The 25,030-nt window shown below is 34.2% G+C and overlaps 1 protein-coding gene across 2 annotated transcripts in view; it reads right to left on the bottom strand.

The window, feature by feature from the left end:
• Window positions 1-25,030, bottom strand: part of LOC143244054 (uncharacterized) — a 43,686-nt gene that overhangs the window by 8,718 nt on the left and 9,938 nt on the right. Inside the window, exon 3 of one of the 2 annotated variants that reach the window (XR_013024884.1) lies at window positions 20,464-20,737. The exons of the other annotated variant lie outside the window; for it this stretch is intronic. The gene's annotated coding sequence lies outside the window, so the exon portion shown is untranslated. Of the gene's footprint in view, window positions 1-20,463; window positions 20,738-25,030 lie in introns of those variants that run through there. 2 annotated transcript variants of the gene reach the window in all.

Genomic DNA, 25,030 nt, shown 5'->3' with positions numbered 1-25,030 from the left:
TTTAAAGATGAACAAAAAGTGGTGGTTATCATACGTGATTATTGAAGACAAATTTTGTTTGTTTGTTTGTTTGTTTTGGAATTTCGCACAAAGCTACTCGAGGGCTATCTGTGCTAGCCGTCCCTAATTTAGCAGTGTAAGACTAGAGGGAAGGCAGCTAGTCATCACCACCCACCGCCAACTCTTGGGCTACTCTTTTACCAACGAAAAGTGGGATTGACCGTCACATTATACACCCCCACGGCTGGGAGGGCGAGCATGTTTAGCACGACGCGGGCGCGAACCCGCGACCCTCGGATTACGCGCTCGGCCATGCCAGGCCTTTTGAAGACAAATCAACACAGACGCTGCAGAGTTCTTGTACTGTGAACGAACCAACACTGAACAACAATAAATTATCAGTACTCTTATTTCAAACGGGAAAACGTGTGAAGAACCTTAAAACCTTTCTATATGCATATATATGGCCCGGCATGGCAACATGATTAGGGTGCTTGACTCGTAATTGGAGGATTGCGGGTTCGAATCCCAGTCACACCAAACATGTTCGCCCTTTCAGCCGTGGGGACATTATAATGTTACGGTCAATCCCACTATTCGTTGGTAAAAGAGTAGTTCAAGAATTGGCTGTGGGTGGTGATGACTAGCTGCCTTCCCTCTAGTGTTATAGTGCTAAATTAGGAACGGCTAGCACAGATAGCCCTCGTATAGCTTTGCGCGAAATTCAAAAACAAACAAACAAACAATCTGTCTGGAAATCACGGTAACCTTTGATTTCAAAATATCAAAATATTTTGTGTCTTCTATAAGTTTATTATTTACTAGCTGGAATACTCGTCCCTTGGATGGAACTTATGTAAATTCATGGTTAGTGAAAGGCTATCTTGGGACCTGAAAAGTTACTTCTCTTATATATAATTAAAAAAAAAAGACAAAACGCAATATACTCATAATAACTGCAAAACACAGAATGACTGCGAATTTCCATGTGTCCAACAAACCTTCATGCCGTATTTGGTGAACGTCCATCCACGGGGGCGCAAGAGTGGTGAAAAACCCAAAACAGAAAGAATAAAAAAAACCCCACCAAAAACACACTAATAAAACTTAAAATTTATATGTACATCCCCATGGACATAATGAACCTAGATACCAATTTGGGTGAAGATCCATCCACACCCTGCGAAGTATTTACATGGACATACAACAGACAACAAACAGTTTTATTATATTTATATAGATTTATTTTCCACCTATACTGATCTGAAATTTTCAACTAAAAACATTTATTTTTGATGTTTTTAATGAACTAACTCACCTTTAATCATACTTATATCTGCTTTAGAACTTTAGATCTAGAATTGTGAGTTCAAGTTGCAAAATGTGTTGCAGTAGGTAGTTTATTTATTATTATTTTTTGTAGGTAGTGTAGTGGCAACAAAGTCAAATTATGTGGTTATAACACTCGTAGATCTGCTTTGCAGATCCACAGACGATCAAGTTTCTCTTCAAAATATGATAGTTACATAAATTTTTATTATTTTTTAAGGAATGATTAAACTACCAGTAAAACTTAAGCCTAACGAATATTCAACGTTTTGTCAAAGCTCTGTCACGTTGTGTTCAAATATTCTGTTATAGCGGAACAAATGTTAGGGCGCATATCAACTGGATAATTCTTCCGAATTTTAATCAGTAAAACGTAACCCTAATAAATATTCACCCTGCTGTCAAATCTCTTTCACGATGTGTTTTGTTCAAAAGTTTTGTTATAGGGGAATCATTGTTAGGACGCATATCAATTGGATAATTTTCCAAATTTTAATAATTTATACATGTAAACACTAAACAAAGTTTTCAGCAAACGTGCAGAACGCCACACTTTAGGCTAGACTAAACAAATGTCACATTCATTCAACTACTGTAGCTTTCTGCATGGTTTAATTTAGATGTAGTAAACAGGAACAATTTTTTTCTAAGATTATTGATTTAACATCAGTCAAAGAACATATTATATAAAATAACATTTTATATTGTTCTGTCAGACAGTTCAAACACTTGGTTAATACTGTTCCATAATATAGCTCGTAAGCCTGATTTATATAAATGAAATACTAGTAAACGATAAATCTTTTAGTTGCAAAAACATTATGATTTGCTATGTATTAATTAATACTAAACATTTGAAAGTGTACAAAGTTATTTTTTCTTACAATGTCAACAGGTAATTAATGTTTAAGATTGTATATTTACACTGGATAGCTCCAGTGTTGTTAAAAAATGAATAATCCTTTATATATTTTGCCAAATTAATAACAACTTTATAATAAGATTTAAAGATAACGCATCCTGCCCAAAATTAATTTTAGCGTTAAAGATACGTTCCTCATACGTTTCATGAGGTAATTTCGTAAAATATAGCGCTTGTTTCCGTCCTAAGGCAAATGAACTTGTTTGTTCGTTTGAGTTTCGCGCAAAGCTACACGAGGATTATCTGCGCTAGTCGTCCCTAATTCAACAGTATAAGACCAGAGGGAAAGCAGCTAGTCATCACCATCCACCGCCAATTCTTGGGCTGCTCTTTTACCTAGGAATAGTGGGATTGACCGTCATATTATAACGCCCCACAACTGAAAGGGCGAGCAGGTTTGGCGGAACAGGGATTCTAACCCGCGATCCTTAGACTGCGAGCCAAGCGCCCTAACCACCTGGCCATGCCAGACCGTGGGAGACAGCAGAACTGTCTATAAAGTTGACATTCCAGCTCTCAGTATGATGTTTGAACATAAATATCAAGATGTTGTGGTACTGTTATATCAAGCCTAACCATTATTTGTAGTATAGCTTACTTCCCACACACTTCCATGGCTCTGAAAACATCCAATGAGTAGCTGGGTTTTAAATAGGGATGTGGTGTAACAACGCGAGTCCACTTACATAAAATATAAAATTGTCCAAATAAACTCTTTTAATCATTTCTCTTTACATAAATAGTTTTAAATATATATATATATGCCCACACATACAGGTTGGAAGATGTGACTGACCTGTAAATCCCCTGTCTCTAGGTGAATGCACAAGGACAAACAAGAACATCGAATAGTGGCTGACTTCAGATGTGCGATAACTACAGACTAGCGGAGCCACAATAGCATTGCATCCTTTATTCTAAAAATCAGCTCATTCGATTTCAAAACTTTCTAAATATTTGCAGTTTCTTTGGCAAACAACGCATAATAATTCACAATTCGTTTTTTCACGGTTAAAACAGTTTTAACGAAATTAAGTTCAAATTATTATTGGCATAAAGTTTTCAGAATTTACGCACAAACCTGAAAATATAGTTTCATGACAAACACTATTTCAAACAGCTTTGTTTGTTTTTCATTAGAACACAAAAAGCAAATTTTGAATGACGTCATCACTCAACAATGGACTTAATACGTTGTTATTTATTATTCAAGTAACATGGACGTTTATCTAGGCGTGGTGATTGTGAGAGAAAAAATAACAAATATATCGTCCACATGATATCCACAATAGAGTAGTTTAAAAGTCACTGGGTACTCTCTTATACCAAACTAACAAATAAATTAGGCGTAACTAGTTTGAATTCAGATAACATACTAACTCTATCTAACAATCAAAGGCTTTCATTAAACATAAAATTTGTTCTTTAACATAATACATAACAACTTTATTTATGATAGACGTTCGTTATTTTTGAAGAAGTATTTTCCACCTATTATATCCCGTGTGACACACAGACTAAACGTTTAGATTACATCCTTAAGACTCAAACCTAGTAATTTCTAATTTGAGTCGCTAACCCGAAAGAGAGAGAGAGCAGTCAGTCAGCAACATCCATTGTTGTTACCTTTAACCGAATAGCGGAAATTATAAAATATAAAAATTCCCTAAGTTCAGCAAGTTCAGCGGCATGCAATGGTCTCCTACCTTGAACCATCTGCAACCCAGAACACTAACTGTTAAACCCGTTCGACCCATGAAGAAGGAAACCAGGTCGTTACACAACTCGATAGCTTCGTCAAAGGATTTTCAATGTACAATAACTCAACATCAGACCTAAATGTGAATAACCACCATCAGTTGATATCTTCTGTCCCTGAAGAAGAGTTGTGTAAACTACATGCAGATCCCGAGGCCCTACGAACAGTGGAGTTACCATAGTAACTCCTCCTGGTGGAACGTATCTGAGATTTTTTGTTTGTTTTGAATTTCGCCTAAAACTATTCAAGGGCTATCTGCGCTAGCCGTCCCTAATTTAGTAGTGTAAGACTAGAGGGAAGGCAGCTAGTCATCACCACTCACCGCCAACTCTTGGGCTACTCTTTTACCAACGAATAGTGGGATTGACCGTCACGTTACAACTCCTCCACGGCTGAAATGGCAAGCATGTTTGGTGCGACCAGGATTCGAACCCGCAACCCTCGCATTACGGATCGAACGCCTTAACACGCTTGGCCATACCGGGCCCCGTATCTGAGATATTTGTAACACTTCCAGGAAATAAAATATGTTGTTGTTTGTTTGTTTGTTTTGGAATTTCGCACAAAGCTACTCGAGGGCTATCTGTGCTAGCCGTCCCTAATTTAGCAGTGTAAGACTAGAGGGAAAGCAGCTAGTCATCACCATCTACCGCCAACTCTTAGGCTACTCTTGTACCAACGAATATAACGCTCCCACGGCTGGGAGGGCGAGCATATTTAGCGCGATGCGGGCGCGAACCCGCGACCCTCGGATTACGAGTCGCACGCCTTACGCGCTCAGCCATGCCAGGCCATAAATATGTTGTTCATCTCAAAACATTCGCATTGTTTACCGGGCCTGCTTACCATTGTAATGTAACTTGTTTACGCAGTATCATTAGCCTATCTCGTTTTCAATGATTCTCTCCACGAGTTGTAATAATGTTCTGTATAATTTACCTTCGGGCTGGAACTGTACATGCGTTCGAGAAGCATTCCGCCGACAGTCAGGCAAATACTTTGTTTGTTTTGAATTTCGCACAAAGCTACTCGAGGGCTATCTGTGCTAGCCGTCCCTAATTTAGCAGTGTAAGACTAGAGGGAAGGCAGCTAGTCATCACCACCCACCGCTAATTCTTGGGCTACTTTTTTACCAACGAATAGTGGGATTGACCGTCACATTATAACGCCTCCACGGCTGAAAGGGCGAGCATGTTTGGTGCGACGGGGATGCGAACCCGCGACCCTCAGATTACGAGTCGCACGCCTTAACACGCTTAGCCATGCCGGGCCAGGCAAAATACAACGAAGATACTATTTATTCGTCATGCTTGGTGCATTTAACTTAAAGTATAATCAACAAGTATCATTAATGACAAAAATTAAACTTAACAGACGTTAAGCCACTGACCAAAGTTAATATCGGTAGATAACGTGTTTTTCAGGTCGCCCAACTTTGAAGAACGTGAGATAAGTTTTAGTATTCATGACTTATTGAATTAAATCTTTGTTTAACTGCTTAAAGAATGGATCAACGATAAATTTATGGGCTTACAGCACTAAAACTTATGGTTCTATCATCTGCAGAAACAAAATAACTAAGACATTTTTCCTAACTTCTGTAGATGGCGTGGAATGTAAAAATTTTAATTTGTAAGCCTTATCCCAATCAAACGGTATTATTATTAGGCGTAGGAATGTAGAGGGCGTGCTTAGATGTTTGATTATATTTATTAATATTGGTATAAAGGTGTTCCTTTGTTTTGGTTTATTTTGGCCTTGAGTTGTTGTATAAGTAGGGCTTCTTTAATTTCGCGTTTGCCCTCTACATTCCTATACTCAGTTACACAACCGCCTTCAAACGTGATCAGCTACCGGTCTGTATTGTTATTAATATTCAAAGCTGTGTTATGTGAAAAAAAAAGTCTTTTTGGAAGGATGTTGGAAGTTTTTCCCCGCGTAATATTGTATAGTTAGGCTAGAGAGGATACGTTTCAAAGAACAAGAACTTCCTTGTTTCATGCAATTTGCTTTTTATTAGAATAAACCTAAATTTTATTTCTAAATAATTTTCTGTGTATTTTAAAACTCATACTCTGATTCGTTTAGCACTTTGACTTGAAAACGTATGTATAACTAATATTTCCGAAATTTTCAAATCACCACAGATGTATCACACGCTCCTTCGCTGCTCCTGTAGGCTTAATTTTAGAAGGATCTTTCTGAAACCAAATACCCTCTAGGTATGAATGAATTAACTGAAGATTTAATCACAAACGAACCTGTGGAAGGGATCGTTAAGCATTTAATAATGTACGAAACTATGTTTTTAATATGAAGTAATATTTATGAAATGGTCCTAATATATGAAATATGCCTTGAGACATATCTATTAATTACATGTAAAATAATTCCATTGCAAAGAGTATAAATATTCCATGTAGAGATATATCGCGAAATATTGAATAATACATTGGTGTAGAAAGTTGGCTTTTTCCATTACCGTTTAAGCTGATGGACAGATCTGGTCCGAGAGTACTGAATTATTCATACTTCAGTAAACTCTGTTGAATGTGCACGTGTAACACAAATCATCTACAATAACCTAAAAGTGACATCTATTACATTGCAATACAGTAAACTAATGACTGTAGGAAAATTATTTGATACATTCAGAAAATTGCGCAAAAATACATGATTGCTGTGTGAGCATAACTCAACCTAATTTTGAGCTGATGGACTATTTTTCTTGCTGTAGCATTATGTTCTTTTGTATCTGCTATTAGGTTTTTTATGTTGCATTATATTTTACGTAAAAACACATTTCCTTGCTAGGTGTCTAAGGAAGAATACACAAACTAAGGAAGATATAAACATGAATAATTAGTAAGCATTAGTATGCCCGTCACACATAACAAGTTCGTTTTCTCAGCAGTGAGGGTGTTGTAATGTATGGTCAATCCCACTGTTTGTTGTTAATGCACTTCTTTGACTTAAACTCAGTAGTTTTATTGTATTTTATTAATCTATCATCGAATTGTACTTAAACTTAAACATGCATTAATTATCAATAATTCATGAATATCTTTAGCCCGGCTGTTAGAATGTTACTCGTGAAAATATCAGTATAGTGGTTTATATTTACTCTGTAACACCATTTTGACTACACTTTATAATTTAGGGAAAGATTTGATGCTCTCCAATTCTGACGATATTTCTTACGTAGTTTATGTAAAGAATCAAACCTTATCTAAAGCAATGTAATTGGCGCTATATCTAAATATTTATACCTATATCTTATCAAGAAGACATCTTACGATTAAGGTAAAAATTAGCTGCTCTCCAATGGCTCAGCGGTATGTCTGCGGACTTACAACGCTAAACTCCGGATTTCGATACCCGTGATGGGCAGAGCACAGATCGCCCATTGAGTAGCTTTGTGTTTAATTCAAAACAACAACAAAATTTAGCGAAATAATTTTAATATTTCGAGAGTTTTTGGATAAATATTTAATAAAACAGGTAAAGCATCTTTGTTTCATTTATAACACTGTAATCGATTAGACTGAACGCGGACATTTAAACAGTTTCTCAAATACGTTGTTTGAGTTTGCACTCGAGTATACATAACTGTTTTACAAGTAAAAAAAGGGGTGAGCTATGAACACAAACCTATCATAAAATCAGTGGGCAAAGTATTGTGTTCTACCTCACATTGCACGATAATCTTTTTTGGTTTTAATTATTATAATTATTTAATTATTATTAATTATTATTATTATTATCGATCTCAGAATATTAGCATTTGTAAACCCTCAAGTTTACCGCGAAGCAAACGAGATGGAATTTTATAATAAAAACAATGAACCATTTTAAAGATGTAATAACTCATTCAACTAATTTTTTTATCAAGTCTTTATCTAAATTCGAAATGAGTTCTGTGTTTTAATACTAAGTTTCCCAAATATCATATAAGATACTAACCAAGTTCCATGTGCTGGTACAAGGATTTTCAAATATTTAAATAATTTACTAACCAATTTACATTGTTTTGGTACATAGATCACTACATACTTATATGAGTCATTAACCAAATTCCATGGTTTGGTATATAGATTTATATCCCACAGTGGCATAGCGATATGTCAGCGGACTTACAACGCTAGAAACTGACTTTCGATATCCGTGGTGAGAGTTACATAAATAGCCCATTGTGTAGCTTTGTGCTTAATTTCAAACCAAAGGAAAGATAAAGATATATTACCAAATATTTATATGAGTTGCTAACCAAATTCCATGGTTTGGATACATTGTTTACCAAACATGTTGCCAAGTTAACCAAATTCTATGATTTTGTGCATAGGTTACAAAATATTTATGAGTTAACAAGCAAGCCGATGTCTTCCCAGTAATTATAAAGTACAGAACAGGAACTCATCACATCTGAAGAAGTACTCATCATGAAACTGTAAGTTGCTGTTATCTTGTAAAAGCTTTAACCCAGTGAGTATATGTGTAATTGAGTTTCACGTTAAACTAACTAATGATACATTAATTTTACGTCACTCCATTCTTATGAAGTAAAATCTTCCCTTCTGCCACGGATATTAACAACATTCGTGTAATTTTCAAGTATATCCCACAATCCTTCAAATATGGCTAGGACTAGGAATCCTTAGTAATACAACGATAATATCTTAACTACTTAATACGAATATCTCTACTTGTTACATGAAATTATTTTATATCATGGGTAAAGTCGTGTTCTTTTATGAACAGTTCATCTGTTTCTTGCTTATTCAATAACTTGTGAATGGGACTTCATCAGTTTCCGTTTATTATTTGGCCTTTCTATAAAGAAGCTGAATGATATATATACATTTAGTGGAATATAATAATAGATATTTATAATGTGTATTGAGAGTTTTTAGTTACGTACAACAAGATACGAAGTGAAAGGACATATCAGTGTTTGTAGCCACAATTGAACAGTTCGGCTGTTTTCGATAGGTTTATCAGACTTATCTTTGTTTTGCTGAAAAAAATGTTTAGTTGGCATTCAGATACTGAATAGAAAACACAATTTTATTGTAAAACCTTATAGAATCTACAGGCTAACTGCTACTGTTTTAAATACCTGGTTAATATATTACGTCATGACGTTTTTAACAATTCCGGTACCATGGTATAAAAGACTAAGATTTTTGCGTTGTAAAACTTCGTTTGTTTCTTATAATAAAAGCGTGTTTGCTGTTTTACCAACAATTAGTCCATACGTGAACAAGTTTGTAAAGAACTAAGTTTTGTTCCATAACTAGTGGCCCGGCATCCCCAGATGGTTAAACCCTCGACTCGTAATCTGAAGGTTGCGGGTTCGAATCTCCGTCGCATCACAATGTTCACCCTTTCCGCTGTAGATAGTCCTCGTGTAGTTTTACGCGAAATTCAAAAACAAACAAACCAAGACTAGTAAATCATAAACTGGTTATGAGAGAAAGAACATTATATATATGATTAATGTTAAAGGATTCCTATTGGTATTTTTTTTATTGCGGTAAAATTTAGCTCCTTACAGATTGGTCTTACTAAAGGTTGCCATCTCTAAAGACCATTAATATTATCCGAATATTCGCTGCCATTGAAAACCAGGATAAACAAACTTGATTGCTTAGATTGGTTACTTCTGAGTTACAGAAAACCAAGGAAAGATCTCATCAGTCACCATTGATTTCATTATTCTCACAGAAAGTGACTGAGTTTTGAGAAACACATTTTGTTGAAACTGGACTTTTGACCATGGTTTTTGCCGGTACTCGTGCAAGTTTTGTAACATGATTTAAATTTTTGTACAACGTTTTGGTCTAAAAACAACAACAAAAGGTAAAGGACCACAATATGAAATTTGGAGATTTGAGATTGTAGTAAAACCATTAAAAGACGAATGAATTGTGTGATGTAACAGAACTTGTTTCGCTATCCCTCAACATTCTTCAACTTCATATAATTATTATGTTTTTAATATACTAAAGTGCCAAACGGAATGGAAAGTTTACTCAACACAGTTATTCTACCTATCTATCTAAAGTGGAGTTACTATCTGCCTGCTCACAAATAGCGTGGGTTGCGCTGACTAGTTGCTTTCACTAGTCTCTAGCTCCAAATTAGAGACGGTTATGTCAGCTGCCTCTCGAGTATTCTTGAGCAAAATTTAATAAATAAACAAAAAGGAAGTGCGATCCAAGCAAGCTGCTGACTTGGAGCAGAACTAAAGATGAACTTCGTGATGAGTATAACTAATTAAATGTACAGTATTGACGTTCTTAAAAAATTGTAATGCATTGTTTCGTCAGTTGGGGATCCTTGATGTGAACAATATTTTCAGTCGTAAATCCAGTAACATCTCACGAAGGTCAGAGAGCTTAAGAGATCAGAAAATCATTTTACATATATTTACTGTGCTAACAATACAAAACACTGTTTATATCAAGACTATAACTATATTTTACATATATGTACTGTGCTAACAATACAAAACACTGTTTATATCAAGAGTATAACTATATTTTACATATATGTACTGTGCTAACAATACAAAACACTGTTTATATCAAGACTATAACTATATTTTACATATATTTACTGTGCTAACAATACAAAACACTGTTTATATCAAGACTATAACTATATTTTACATATATGTACTGTGCTAACAATACAAAACACTGTTTATATCAAGAGTATAACTATATTTTACATATATATACTATACTAACAATACAAAACACTGTTTATATCAAGTGTATAATTATATTTTACATATATTTACTGTGCTAACAATACAAAACACTGTTTATATCAAGACTATAACTATATTTTACATATATTTACTGTGCTAACAATACAAAACACTGTTTATATCAAGACTATAACTATATTTTACATATATTTACTGTGCTAACAACACAAAACACTGTTTATATCAAGACTATAACTATATTTTACATATATTTACTGTGCTAACAATACAAAACACTGTTTATATCAAGACTATAACTATATTTTACATATATTTACTATGCTAACAATACAAAACACTGTTTATATCAAGACTATAACTATATTTTACATATATTTACTGTGCTAACAATACAAAACACTGTTTATATCAAGAGTATAACTGTAGTTTACATATATTTACTATGCTAACAATACAAAACACTGTTTATATCAAGACTATAACTATATTTTACATATATTTACTGTGCTAACAATACAAAACACTGTTTATATCAAGAGTATAACTGTAGTTTACATATATTTACTATGCTAACAATACAAAACACTGTTTATATCAAGACTATGACTATATTTTACATATATTTACTGTGCTAACAATACAAAACACTGTTTATATCAAGACTATGACTATATTTTACATATATTTACTGTGCTAACAATACAAAACACTGTTTATATCAAGAGTATAACTGTAGTTTACATATATTTACTATGCTAACAATACAAAACACTGTTTATATCAAGACTATGACTATATTTTACATATATTTACTGTGCTAACAATACAAAACACTGTTTATATCAAGACTATAACTATATTTTACATATATTTACTGTGCTAACAATACAAAACACTGTTTATATCAAGAGTATAACTATATTTTACATATATTTACTGGGCTAACATTACAAAACACTGTTTATATCAAGAATATAATTATAAGAGTATAACTATATTTTACATATATTTACTGTGCTAACAATACAAAACACTGTTTATATCAAGACTATAACTATATTTTACATATATTTACTGTGCTAACAATACAAAACACTGTTTATATCAAGACTATAACTATATTTTACATATATTTACTGTGCTAACAATACAAAACACTGTTTATATCAAGACTATAACTATATTTTACATATATTTACTGTGCTAACAATACAAAACACTGTTTATATCAAGACTATAACTATATTTTACATATATTTACTGTGCTAACAATACAAAACACTGTTTATATCAAGAGTATAATTATATTTTACATATATTTACTGTGCTAACAATACAAAACACTGTTTATATCAAGACTATAACTATATTTTACATATATTTACTGAGCTAACAATACAAAACACTGTTTATATCAAGACTATGACTATATTTTACATATATTTACTGTGCTAACAATACAAAACACTGTTTATATCAAGAGTATAACTGTAGTTTACATATATTTACTATGCTAACAATACAAAACACTGTTTATATCAAGACTATAACTATATTTTACATATATTTACTGTGCTAACAATACAAAACACTGTTTATATCAAGAGTATAAAGTTTACATATATTTACTATGCTAACAATACAAAACACTGTTTATATCAAGACTATGACTATATTTTACATATATTTACTGTGCTAACAATACAAAACACTGTTTATATCAAGACTATGACTATATTTTACATATATTTACTGTGCTAACAATACAAAACACTGTTTATATCAAAACTATAACTATATTTTACATATATTTACTGTGCTAACAATACAAAACACTGCTAACAATACAAAACACTGTTTATATCAAGAGTATAACTATATTTTACATATATTTACTGTGCTAACAATACAAAACACTGTTTATATCAAGACTATAACTATATTTTACATATATTTACTGTGCTAACAATACAAAACACTGTTTATATCAAGACTATAACTATATTTTACATATATTTACTGTGCTAACAATACAAAACACTGTTTATATCAAGACTATAACTATATTTTACATATATTTACTGTGCTAACAATACAAAACACTGTTTATATCAAGAGTATAATTATATTTTACATATATTTACTGTGCTAACAATACAAAACACTGTTTATATCAAGACTATAACTATATTTTACATATATTTACTGAGCTAACAATACAAAACACTGTTTATATCAAGACTATAACTATATTTTACATATATTTACTGTGCTAACAATACAAAATACTTTTTATATCAAGACTATAACTATATTTTACATATATTTACTGTGCTAACAATACAAAACACTGTTTATATCAAGACTATAACTATATTTTACATATATTTACTGTGCTAACAATACAAAACACTGTTTATATCAAGACTATGACTATATTTTACATATATTTACTGTGCTAACAATACAAAACACTTTTTATATCAAGAGTATAACTATATTTTACATATATTTACTGTGCTAACAATACAAAACTGTTTATATCAAGACTATAACTATATTTTACATATATTTACTCTGCTAACAATACAAAACACTGTTTATATCAAGAGTATAACTATATTTTACATATATGTACTGTGCTAACAATACAAAACACTGTTTATATCAAGAGTATAACTATATTTTACATATATGTACTGTGCTAACAATACAAAACACTGTTTATATCAAGACTATAACTATATTTTACATATATTTACTGTGCTAACAATACAAAGTACTGTTTATATCAAGACTATAACTATATTTTACATATATTTACTCTGCTAACAATACAAAACACTTTTTATATCAAGAGTATAACTATAAGAAATTAAAATAATAAGACTAGACATGTTAAATATTATAAACAATAATGCTAATTAAAGTAAATTTAAAGAAATAATATACTGTATATTATTATTATGCCTCTCGATTCCATGAAGGAACATAGGGCCGCAATCGCTTGCGGATTTATTAACAGGCTGGTTTTTTAAGTGAGCAGATTGTTAGCCTACCGCACAACCCCCAACCAGGAGGAGAAACCTCAGCCGTCCCTAATTTTGCAGTGTAAGACTAGAAGGAAGGCAGTTAGTCATCACCATGCACCGCCAACTCTTGGGCTACTCTTTTACCAACGAATAGTGGGATTGACCGTCATGTTATAACGCCCCCACGGCTGAAAGGGCGAGCATGTTTAGCACGACTTGGATGCGAACCCGCGGATTACGAGTCGCACGCCTAACGCGCTCGGCTATGCCGGGCACATACTGTATATTAGATGCCTTAATCTTGTTTTGTGGGTGAATTAACAAAAATAAATCTTAACTTAACCATCGTATCTATACAGTAAAATATTTTATTAGTAATAAGAGTATCTTCATATTATCAAACGCATCAATAATATTCGGAATTGTCAATGACTGATGGATCAGTATAGATGAAAACTCAATAGTTTAACACAAACATTTTAGTTAAATCAGAAATTGGGTACTTGAAAACTTAACAGTTCAACCTAAATATCCTAGTTAAATAAGATATGGCCCGGCATGGCCAAGCATCTTAAGGCGTGCGACTCGTAATCTGAGGGTCGCGGGTTGGCATCCCCGTCGCGCCAAACATGCTCGCCCTTCCAGCCGTGGGGGCGTTATAATGTTTTTATTATAATTATAAATTATAATGATTATAATGTTTTTATTCCCAACAAAGTTATCTGCCTTTATTCTTTCATGTGAAGAAAGTAACAGTGAAGTCTGCGACTTAAGGACATTAAGAAAATTACAAATGTCATTCAGATAGAAATATCTTAAAATTTTGGAAAATTGTTTTCGAAAACTGCAATATATTTGAAACTCAGAAAACTTAAATTATACGTTACTGATGATTATTGAATTGACTCACGTGTCTTGTGTTTTAGTATTATTACTGAACTCACTTGTATGTGATTTCGATTACCTAAGGCCGATTCAGACTCCAAATCAGACTATACAAGAAAAATAAAATGATAAACCTTGTCCATAAGTGATGTCACTGCACGTTTCGTACCTACTGCTGATTTGTTTGTTTGAAGTTAAGCACAAAGCCATACAATGGGCTATCTGTACTCTGGCCACCACGGTTATCGAAATCAGGTTTATAGCGTTGAAAGTCTGCTGACATACAGCTGTGCCGTTAGAAGGCATTTGTAAAAGTGACATTCGATCCTTTTATTTGGTTTAAGAAGAGAGATAAAGTCCTTATGATAGTAGATGTTATTTGCTTGTTACTTTTTATATTACCAGTAGTTTAAAATTAGGAAAAGTCATACCTGAACTTTAGGGGATCTTATCTGGTCATTTAGTGCACATGTATATATTTCCTCGCTCATGCGTAAGACAACAGTTGTTAATTTGTAAAGTTTTGTTTCTAGCTTATTTCGTGAGCGTTCAAACGAAATACTGATATTTTAGTAAAATCATTATGTTAGATAAAGGCAGCGAATTATATCATTTCTTATATTGTATCTGTGTGTGCAATTTTTGAACATTGTTAGCAAAATGAGATTTGCATATACAGAGTGGTTGAAAATATAACTTACAGCTGCAAGAACCTGTCCAATTACAAGTTACGAAGGTTTGTTTCAGCAAATCGAAACAAAGGGCAGTTTTCAACTATCCATCCCTAATTTTCAACTTATTTGTTTTGGTTTCAAAATCTTGAAACAAAGGCTATCTGATACAGCTATCTTTAAAGTTTTTACGTCTCGGAATTTTGTAACAAGGGCTGTGTGCATGTAGCCATCTTTCGTTATTGCAAAAATTAAATGATTTTTTTCAAATTCAAAAGTGCACATAATGAACCATGCATCAGTTGCACACAATATCACTGTGTTCAAAGAACAAATCCAACAAAACATAAATTTTACACAAAAACCAAAACATAACACAATGAATATTTACTGCAAATCAATGGGACTTTTGGTGTTGCCTTTCAGAGACAAGTTCAGAAATGCACGGCTTCACCTTGGCAAGTGCCACTCTTATATCATTTTTGCAACAAAGTCTGTTCCTTTTCTTCGTTTTTATGTCTACCATCCTCGAAAAGGATTGCTCGCAAAGATACGTTGTAACAAACGGTATGAGTATCTCAAGGGCTTTCTTAGCAATAAGAGGGTACGTTACGATTTGGTGACACCAAAACGTTGAGAGCGTTGTTGTTCTGAAAAGTTGCTGTTGAACCTGGCTCTGCTGAAGTTCAATGATTTCGTCGAGGTATTCATCATTGACATCTGCTGTCGCAACACTAAACGTGAATGGCTGTCTCACCCATGCTGGATATGAGTCTCTGATGGGTAGTATCTGTCGAGAGACTTTGAGAGCTCATCTAAGTGCATGGCAATTGCTTCCTTTAGTTCCCCGGGTACAGAAATGTGTCCGATTTCAGACACATCTTCGATCTTACTTACATAGTCTTCCAGCAGGGGAAGTTTGCGAAGTTATTATTCTCTGTTCATCGTTTCCATAATGGTAGCTATTTTTGAAAAGCCTTCAGGTTTTCTTCCGCTTCGATGATGTTGACTCCATTGCCCTGCATCTGTTGATTGAGAGCATTGAAGATATCGGTCATGTACGCCAAAATGAAAATAAACTCAGATTTTTCGAAGCAATCTGCATGACAATGTTGGTGCTCTCGCAAAAACAGGGCTAATTCCACACGCATGGCAAAAACATGATTCAGCACCTTTCACCGGGAAACCACCGAACGTTAGAATAGTACAGAAGTACCTTGATTTCAGAACCCATTTCATTATACAGCTCTTGAAGATGGGATGCTTCTGGGCACTATTTCGCACAAAGTTCACACATTCCACTACAATTTTTAATACTTCAGCCAGTTTTGAAGGCAAGGTTTTTGTTGCCAACGCATGCCTGTGCAGAACACAGAGCGTTACAATGATGTGTGGTGCATCGGCTACCAGCATGACTGGAGCTCCGTCCGAACAAACTGCAGAAACCATATCCCACGAAAGATCGTTATCTGTGAAAAAGTCTTCCACAAGTTTCTTCACGTTGGCTGCCTTAGTTGTTGTTGTAAGATGCTTACAAAATAAAAAAATCTTCTTTTATCTCGTCATTCTTCGCATAGCGCACGAATACAACAAGCTGGCTTAGATTGGAAACGTCGGTGGTCTCGTCGAGTTGAAGGCTGAAATTTGCTGGGCTTGAAATCAGATCTGCAACTACTTGAGCCAAGATGTCATCGCTCATGTCATCTATTCTGCTGCTGATGGTGTCATTTGAAAGAGGAATTTAAGATAACTTATTTTCAGCAGATTTTCCCAGCATGATATTCGCCATCTTCAACGCAGCTGGTTTTACGAGTGCTTCACCAATGATGTGTAGTTTGCCCTGCTTTGCGATCAAGTACGCAACTTTGAATGATGCTGTGAGGATCGGTTTGTCGATGGGTACAAAGCCGAGAACAGACGAAGTAGCTTTTTCATCGAACCTGGCTCTCTTCACTTTAATTCAGCAAGTGTTGTGCTCTTGTATTTCCCATCTCTATGCAGCTTTAGGGAGTGGTCTTTCAGTTTTGCCGGTGCTAGGCATTGCAAATCATGCATTGAGGACGCTGACTCCCATCATGTTCCATAATACACGTGAATCCATATTGTACGTATTCATCCGACCACTTTCTGTTTTTGCACGGCATAGTTAGTATAAAGGGATTGAATGTCACAAGGGGACTGCTAAGCGCACGAAGTTCCCTGCAGCACAGATATTAAGGCCAAGTGATATGACGTGATCAGCCGCAGCCAATGATAGCCAAGTGAAGCATGACGTCACGAATCATACGAGTGAGGTGAACGGAACGGACACACACACACCTCCGTCGCACTCCTGAGATTGACTCATCGAACTCCTGGGGTTCGATTGAACCCAGGTTAAGAACCACTGGTCTAGAAAGAAAGCAGCTATGCCGTGCACCAGAAATTGTTGGGCTTTTCTTGCCAGACTGAAAAGTTGGATTTGACTATCACTTTTACAATGCACCCACGATCTCTAAGTGTGGATAGCGATTTGTTTTGGTGGTAGCACAATGCAAGACACAAATCTTTAGACAATATTTGGTTTAGGCCCGGCATGGCCAGGTGAGTTAAGGCGTTCGACTCGTAATCTGAGGGTCGCGGGTTCGAATCCACGTCGCACCAGACATGCTCGCCCTTTCAGCAATTGGGGCATTATAATGTTACGTTCACTTTTGTTTCTGTTAAACACAAAGCTACACAATGGACAATTTGTGCAATGTCCATCACTGGTATCGAAATGCGTTTTTTTAACGTCGTAAGTTCAGAAACTTACCGCTAAATCACTGTGTTTTAAGAAACAGCTTAACAGAATAACTTTATCAGCTATTTATCGATATACATGTGTATAAAACATAACTTTAGTGATAAACACTTTAATAAAACATTTATCGATGTACAAAAAAATGCGAATAATGTTAGGAAGGATTGTAATATGTGAATTACCGATAATAAAAAATACAATATTTATGTAAAGAGGTAAGTTCTTATATTTATCATATAGAATAGTTGGCCTGGCATGGCCATGTGGTTAAGACAATCGACTCATAATACCATGGTTGCAGGTTCGAATCCCTGTCACATCAAACATGCCCGCACTTTCAGCCGTGGCAGTGTTATAAAATGATAGTCAATCCCACTATTCGTTGGTAAAAGAGTAGACCGAGAGTTGGCGGTGGGTAGTGATGACTAGTTGCCTTCCCACTAGTCTTACACTGCTAAATTAGGGACGGCTAGCGTAAATAGCCTTCATGTAGCTTTCCACGAAATTCAAAAGAAACAAATAATAGAATAGTTATGCGTATCTTTAACATCTTATTCAATAAATTATCGCTATTATATTTTTAATAAAACAAATAATTAATTATCGTTATTATATTTTTAATAAAACAAATAATTAATTATCGTTATTATATTTTTAATATAACAAATAATTAATTATCGTTATTATATTTTAATATAACAAATAATTAATTATTGTTATTAATTTTTAATATAGCAAATAATTAATTATCGTTATTATATTTTTAATAAAACAAATAATTAATTATCATTATTATATTTTTAATAAAACAAATAATTAATTATCGTTATTATATTTTAATATAACAAATAATTAATTATCGTTATTATATTTTTAATAAAACAAATAATTAATTATCGTTATTATATTTTTAATGTAACAAATAAATAATTATCGTTATTATATTTTTAATGTAACAAATAATTAATTATCGTTATTATATTTTTAATATAGCAAATAAGTAATTATCGTTATTATATTTTTAATAAAAAATAATTAATTATCGTTATTATATTTTTAATATAACAAATAATTAATTATCGTTATTATATTTTTCAACACTACATTCTTTACTCAGTCCTTTTGGGATAGGCCCGGCATGGCTAAGCGTGTTAAGGCGTGCGACTCGTAATCTGAGGGTCACGGGTTCGCATCCCGGTCGAGCCAAACATGCTCGCCTTTTCAGCCGTGGGGGCGTTATAACGGTACGGTCAATCCCACTATTCGTTGGTGAAAGAGTAGCCCAAGAGTTGGCGGTGGGTGGTGATGACTAGCTGCCTTCCCTCTAGTCTTACACTGCTAAATTAGGGTCGGCTAGCACAGATAGTCCTCGAGTAGCTTTGTGCGAAATTCAACAACAAACAAACAAATCCTTTTATCCCGGCTGGCCTCTAGAGCTCTGTATTAAGCGAAACGCGTCGTCAGCATTGCAGATGGCGAATATGGTGCGGTTGGAATACTATTAGTATATACTTTTCTAATTATTGAAAATATGTAAGAGACTAGACAAAGAATGTATTTAATGATATAATAGGCCTAATACTAAAGTTTTGTGAAGAGTGTAATCATTGATAGAACTTTAATAAATTTTGTGAGTGACAGTTCCCATTTAATAGACGATTTTAATGAATGAATTCTACACGTATAAAATCTACTGTCCATAATCATTTCATTTCATTTTCAAAGAATAGCTCACTGTGTGCTGTAGTTAGTTTGTCATTAACTAAATAAAATATTGAAATAATATGAGGTTGAACTAAGTTGTTCTGGTGAAAAACAAAACACATTGAAATATAAATTTCCTGTCACAGTAAGTGTAATTTTATACTAAATAAAACAATATTAATACAACTCGTAAAATTCTTGAGCCGTTTCTTAGTTTTCTAGTTTGCTTTTGAGCTCAGAGCTATACAATGTGCTGTCTCTGCTATGGCCATCGCTGGTGTTAAACCATGAATTTTAGTTTAGCATCATAAGTTCTCAAGTTTACCTTTAAGTCAACGGAGGACAATCCAGTAGATCACAAACATAATAATTACAAAAAAATTTAAAGTAAAGAAACATAAACAAATCTAAACTGAAAAAAAAATATGTAAAAAAACAATAACGTGAGCTCGTGAGACAATCCACAAATGGAAAACTTCCAAGTGGAAAGCGAAACGGTGACAAACTTTAAAACAACAACAATAAACAAACAAACAAGGACAATTGAATGTAATTCAACCATACCGGTTTTTGTTTTAATAAATATCTTTATCATGATAATTTCAAACACCACTTTCAGTGACGATGTACTCAGTTACCTTTTTGTATCAAAGAGCCAATGGCTGTACAGTTTCACTATTTTACTGAAACTCACGTACGAACCTGGAAAGATGAAACTTGAAATATAACACCATAAAACTACATCGCACGTTGAAGATTGAAACAGCCCATCAAACCAGACAAATCCATTTACAGCTTAGCTCGAGTTAGAGTTGTAGCTGGGATGTGTTATCTCCAGGACTTCCTTTTCAGTTATTACTCATAACTCTTGTCCCCCTGTGTGTATGCTTCCACAACATCTACGGGTGTAACTCCTTCTAAAATAATTTATTGAACTTGTTTGAAAAGCAAATTTTAAGCTTCCCAAAGGAGATTCTACTGTTTTACACTCTCTCTTTGTATTAACATTTTTATGGGCTGAAAGTGAATGAAATGAAACGTTACGTTATATATCAATTAGATTAAGCTCTTGGTTTCCGAGTTACACTGACACTTACTTAGTAGCTAAAGTTATTGGAAAAACGATTAAAATTTGTTGTGTTTTTTTTATTGATTAAACACAAAACCGATGTTAAAATAGTTTATTTTTATGGTTTCAATGTATGTATATAAATGTACGTATTTTTTACAAACGCGCTTTACTTGGAGGTAACAGGGAAATACATATCACATAATCTGTGAATACTGATGAGCTGACGTTAAAAATTCTTTACCAATTAATTCTCATATTACTGCACCCTTGTGCAAGTTCATTGAAACAAGACGGAAAATTACGATTTTTTTTTTTTTTTTTTTGCGTTTTATTTCTGAGAATCCAAAATTTACTCGTAAATTAATACATGATATGACTGCCTTTATTTTTCAGAAGATCATTAATCCGCTTTGGCATCACGAGTCCACGAGTTGACTGCAATCTTTACTAATTTTTTTGGATCGCGGTACCACAACTCAATTATGGCCTCAATTAGCTTATCTTTCGTAGGACAGTCTTTTCGCCGAAGTCTTTCTTAAAGGAAATCAGCGGGTCCAGGGAGCCTACACCGGCCGCCATGCTGAAAATATTGTGAAATGACCATTTGTTTCAATCAATTTGCACAAGGGTGTAAGGTGTTTTAATACCGTTAGCTACCACTAGGGGCAAATATTTCACCATATTGAGTAATTTTTCTGTTTTTTCTCCCCGTAACAACTGTCAGTGATATGAAGAGAACAAAATCTCATTTATTTTATATGCAAGATATCCTAGTAATTACTAGGATAAAATGTGATATTTTTGTTTGCATCTTTTGATATTATTATGGATCTAGTAAAATAAAAAGTGAATCCATAGGCAACTTAGAGTGCAAAGTAGTTTACAAAAAAAAGTTTTAAAAATTGCGATGGGCTCGTCGGTAATTTTAGGATTACGAGTTTGGATTGCAAAGAACAACGGCCTGGCATGGCCAAGCGCGTAAGGCGTGCGACTCGTAATCCGAGGGTCGCGGGTTCGCGCCCCGTCGCGCTAAACATGCTTGCCCTTTCAGCCGTGGGGGTGTTATAATGTGACGGTCAATCCCACTCTTCGTTGGTAAAAGAGTAGCCCAAGAGTTGGCGGTGGGTGGTGATGATTAGCTGCCTTCCCTCTAGTCTTATACTGCTAAATTAGGGACGGCTAGCACAGATAGCTCTCGAGTAGCTTTGTGCGAAATTCAAAAACAAACAAACAAACAAACAATTCACAACGGTTTATAGGTTGTTCTTTTGTACTAACAATACTTGTAATATGATTTTATAGTCATTTTAAGGGCGCGGGTTTGCCATCTAAGAGAGGTCTGGATTTTGGAGCAAGAGAGAGAGATACGAAACCGACAAATACCATAAAATATTCCCGGTATTTTAAGTTGTGAGTGCTTTATAAGAGTGACAGTAAATAATTTATAATGTAAGGGGGGGTTGATATCATACTGTTGTCTAGCCGCTTTTCCCCACGTTGGTAGTTCAAAATTAGGGACAGCAGCATTAGCCTCAATAGCTATGCCATAAATGCATAGTACGATAATCCATTTAAGTTTTGATTACATTAAGAAAACTATTATTACTGTCATTATAGTCATATAGATAATTTTATTATTGAAACTAAATTATTTGAAATAATACTACCAGGTGTCGCTGTATTAAATTATGACCAAGCTATTTTTAATTTTACTCTTTTATATGACATATGTGTAATGATTCATAACATCAAACTAAGTAACAGAGATAAATTACTCAGTAAACACGTTTGTAAACAACTGAAACGAAGTCACCAGATTTTAAAATTATTTGCAGTACTTGTTTTATTAACATTTCGTTTTTACAATGTTTACTGATCTGAATTTCTGTGATTTAAACTGAAACTCTTGGACCTTCTAAGTTATTCAAATTATAGCTCTACAATAAAATATACATGAAAAGGTATCAGAAAGAACAGATATTACATCAAAATCACTGGACTAAGACATAGAAAATAATTACATAGTGGTCCCATAAATTATATTATCAGCACCTCAGCTAATGTTTCATGAGGAATAAAATTAGAGTAAACGCAATTCCACAGGGTCACCGAGAGTATCCTGTTTCAAAAGTAAATAAATTTAAAAGTAAGAACAACAAATATTTTTAATTCTTGCTTTTCAAGTTCTGAACTGTATTACAGAAAAGATCATGCTGAACATGTGAATTACAGAAAGGATAACTGATTTCGTGATCATGGCACGCGCACGTTTTACTGACGTCACAACAGTACAATATTGCATCGTTAAACGTCCCTTATGTGAAGTCATTGTAGTGTCTACTGACTGACAGACAGACAACACATTACTGTGTAATTGTGCGGCTGGTTGAGTAAGGGAAGAACTAAGCACACGCTTCATGTCATTCATGAACATTTTCATTCAAGCCTTGAGAAATCTTCCCCTACTGATAAACTTACTCGATGGGTTACTTGGAGCGTACAAGTCTTGATTAATTTAAGCGTGTTTTTCTGTCATATAAAGGCTTTTATTACGTTGGGTTTCAGAGCTGTGATAAGAAGCAATAGTTTGTGTTCCTAAGAGAGAGAAAATACCCGCACTATAGACCAAGTAATTGGTTGTCTTCCGTTTATTTGATAAAAAAGGCAAACTACTGAATAAAGTGGATTATCGTAAAATTTTCGACGCGTCAGGTTCTGCGAATTTTAGGTTTAACCGACGGTTCTACAGGGTTTGCAAAAATCGTTTAGCCTAAAACATCATGATTAAAAAGTCGTTTTGGTGAAAAATTTCAACATCGAAGAGAGTGGAAGTTATACAGCTCTGAGAACTTAGATAGTTTTAAACTGTCCACAGAATGAAGAAAGTTAAAATGTAAACCTCAATTCCTTACATTAAAAAACTCAACTGTAAACAACGAAAAACTGTTTGTTTTTGATTGGTTTGTTTTGAATTTTGCGCAAAGTTACAAGAGGGCTATCTACGCTAGCCGTCCCTAATTTAGCAGTATAAGACTAGACGGAAGGCAGCTAGTCATCATCAGCCACCGCCAACTCTTGGGCTACTCTTTTACCAACGAATAGTGGGATTGACCCTCACATAATAATGCCCCCACGGCTAAAAGGGCGAGCATTTTTGGTGTGAGGGGGGTTTCGAATTCGCGACCCTCAGGTTACGAGTCGAGAGCCTTAACCACCTGGCCATGCCGGGCCATAAAACGAAAGAACACAAAGTATATGCACCCCAGTGGCTCAGCGGTATGTCTGCGGACTTACACGCTAAAATCCGGGTTTCGATACCCGTGGTGGGCAGAGCACAGATAGCCCATTGTGTAGCTTTGTGCTTAATTCAAAACAACAAAACAACAACACAAAGTATAAACCATGGCTCAGTACATTAAAAACAAATACACAATGAAAGAACATAAAGTGTAAACTTTGGTTCTGCACATTAAAAACATAACGATGCAATAAAAGAACACAAACGATACACTTTGAATAAATCGTTTTACGCCGTCAACTCTCAACTTCAGAATGAGCACTCTTAGATAAACCACGCGTCACGAACATCGTTTTAAAACTGAACGAAACAGTCAAGGTGTAAACTATTCATTATTAAGGTTTGTTGTAGTTCAACGCTAAAACACGTTTACAAATTCAAGACCAACGTTTATATATTTTTTGTTCGCTGACCCGTAGCTAATTGGCTCAGATACTGGTGATAACTAATTATTCAGTTATCATTCAATATTCTGTTGCTTTATTATTTCAATAAAAGTGATAAATTATGTTATTTTTAGGTGGTTTTCTTTGGTCTGCTATTTTGTGACTTCAAACGGGAGGTTTTCAGTATTTGCTCTGATTATTTACATTCTACATATTTGCTTGTAAGTGTGCAAGTGTGTCGTATCAAAGCCAGTCTTAGACGTTATGAACTTAGAGTATTTAACGCACACACGTATTCGTGGAAATATTTTAATTTTGTTATTACTTCCAATCGCAGGGTGTTTCATCTCAGGCAATGATATGACAAACCATTTCAAATTAAATTTGACAGACGGTCTGAAAGTACAGCTTTCAAATGTCTTTAATTCCATACGTTCCCTGTAAATTTTGGATT

Source organism: Tachypleus tridentatus, chromosome 1 (assembly GCF_004210375.1).
Source record: "Tachypleus tridentatus isolate NWPU-2018 chromosome 1, ASM421037v1, whole genome shotgun sequence".
Taxonomy (NCBI): domain Eukaryota; kingdom Metazoa; phylum Arthropoda; class Merostomata; order Xiphosura; family Limulidae; genus Tachypleus; species Tachypleus tridentatus.
Note: the sequence above shows the minus strand (reverse complement) of the source record. Positions and strands in the feature narration are given on the sequence as shown.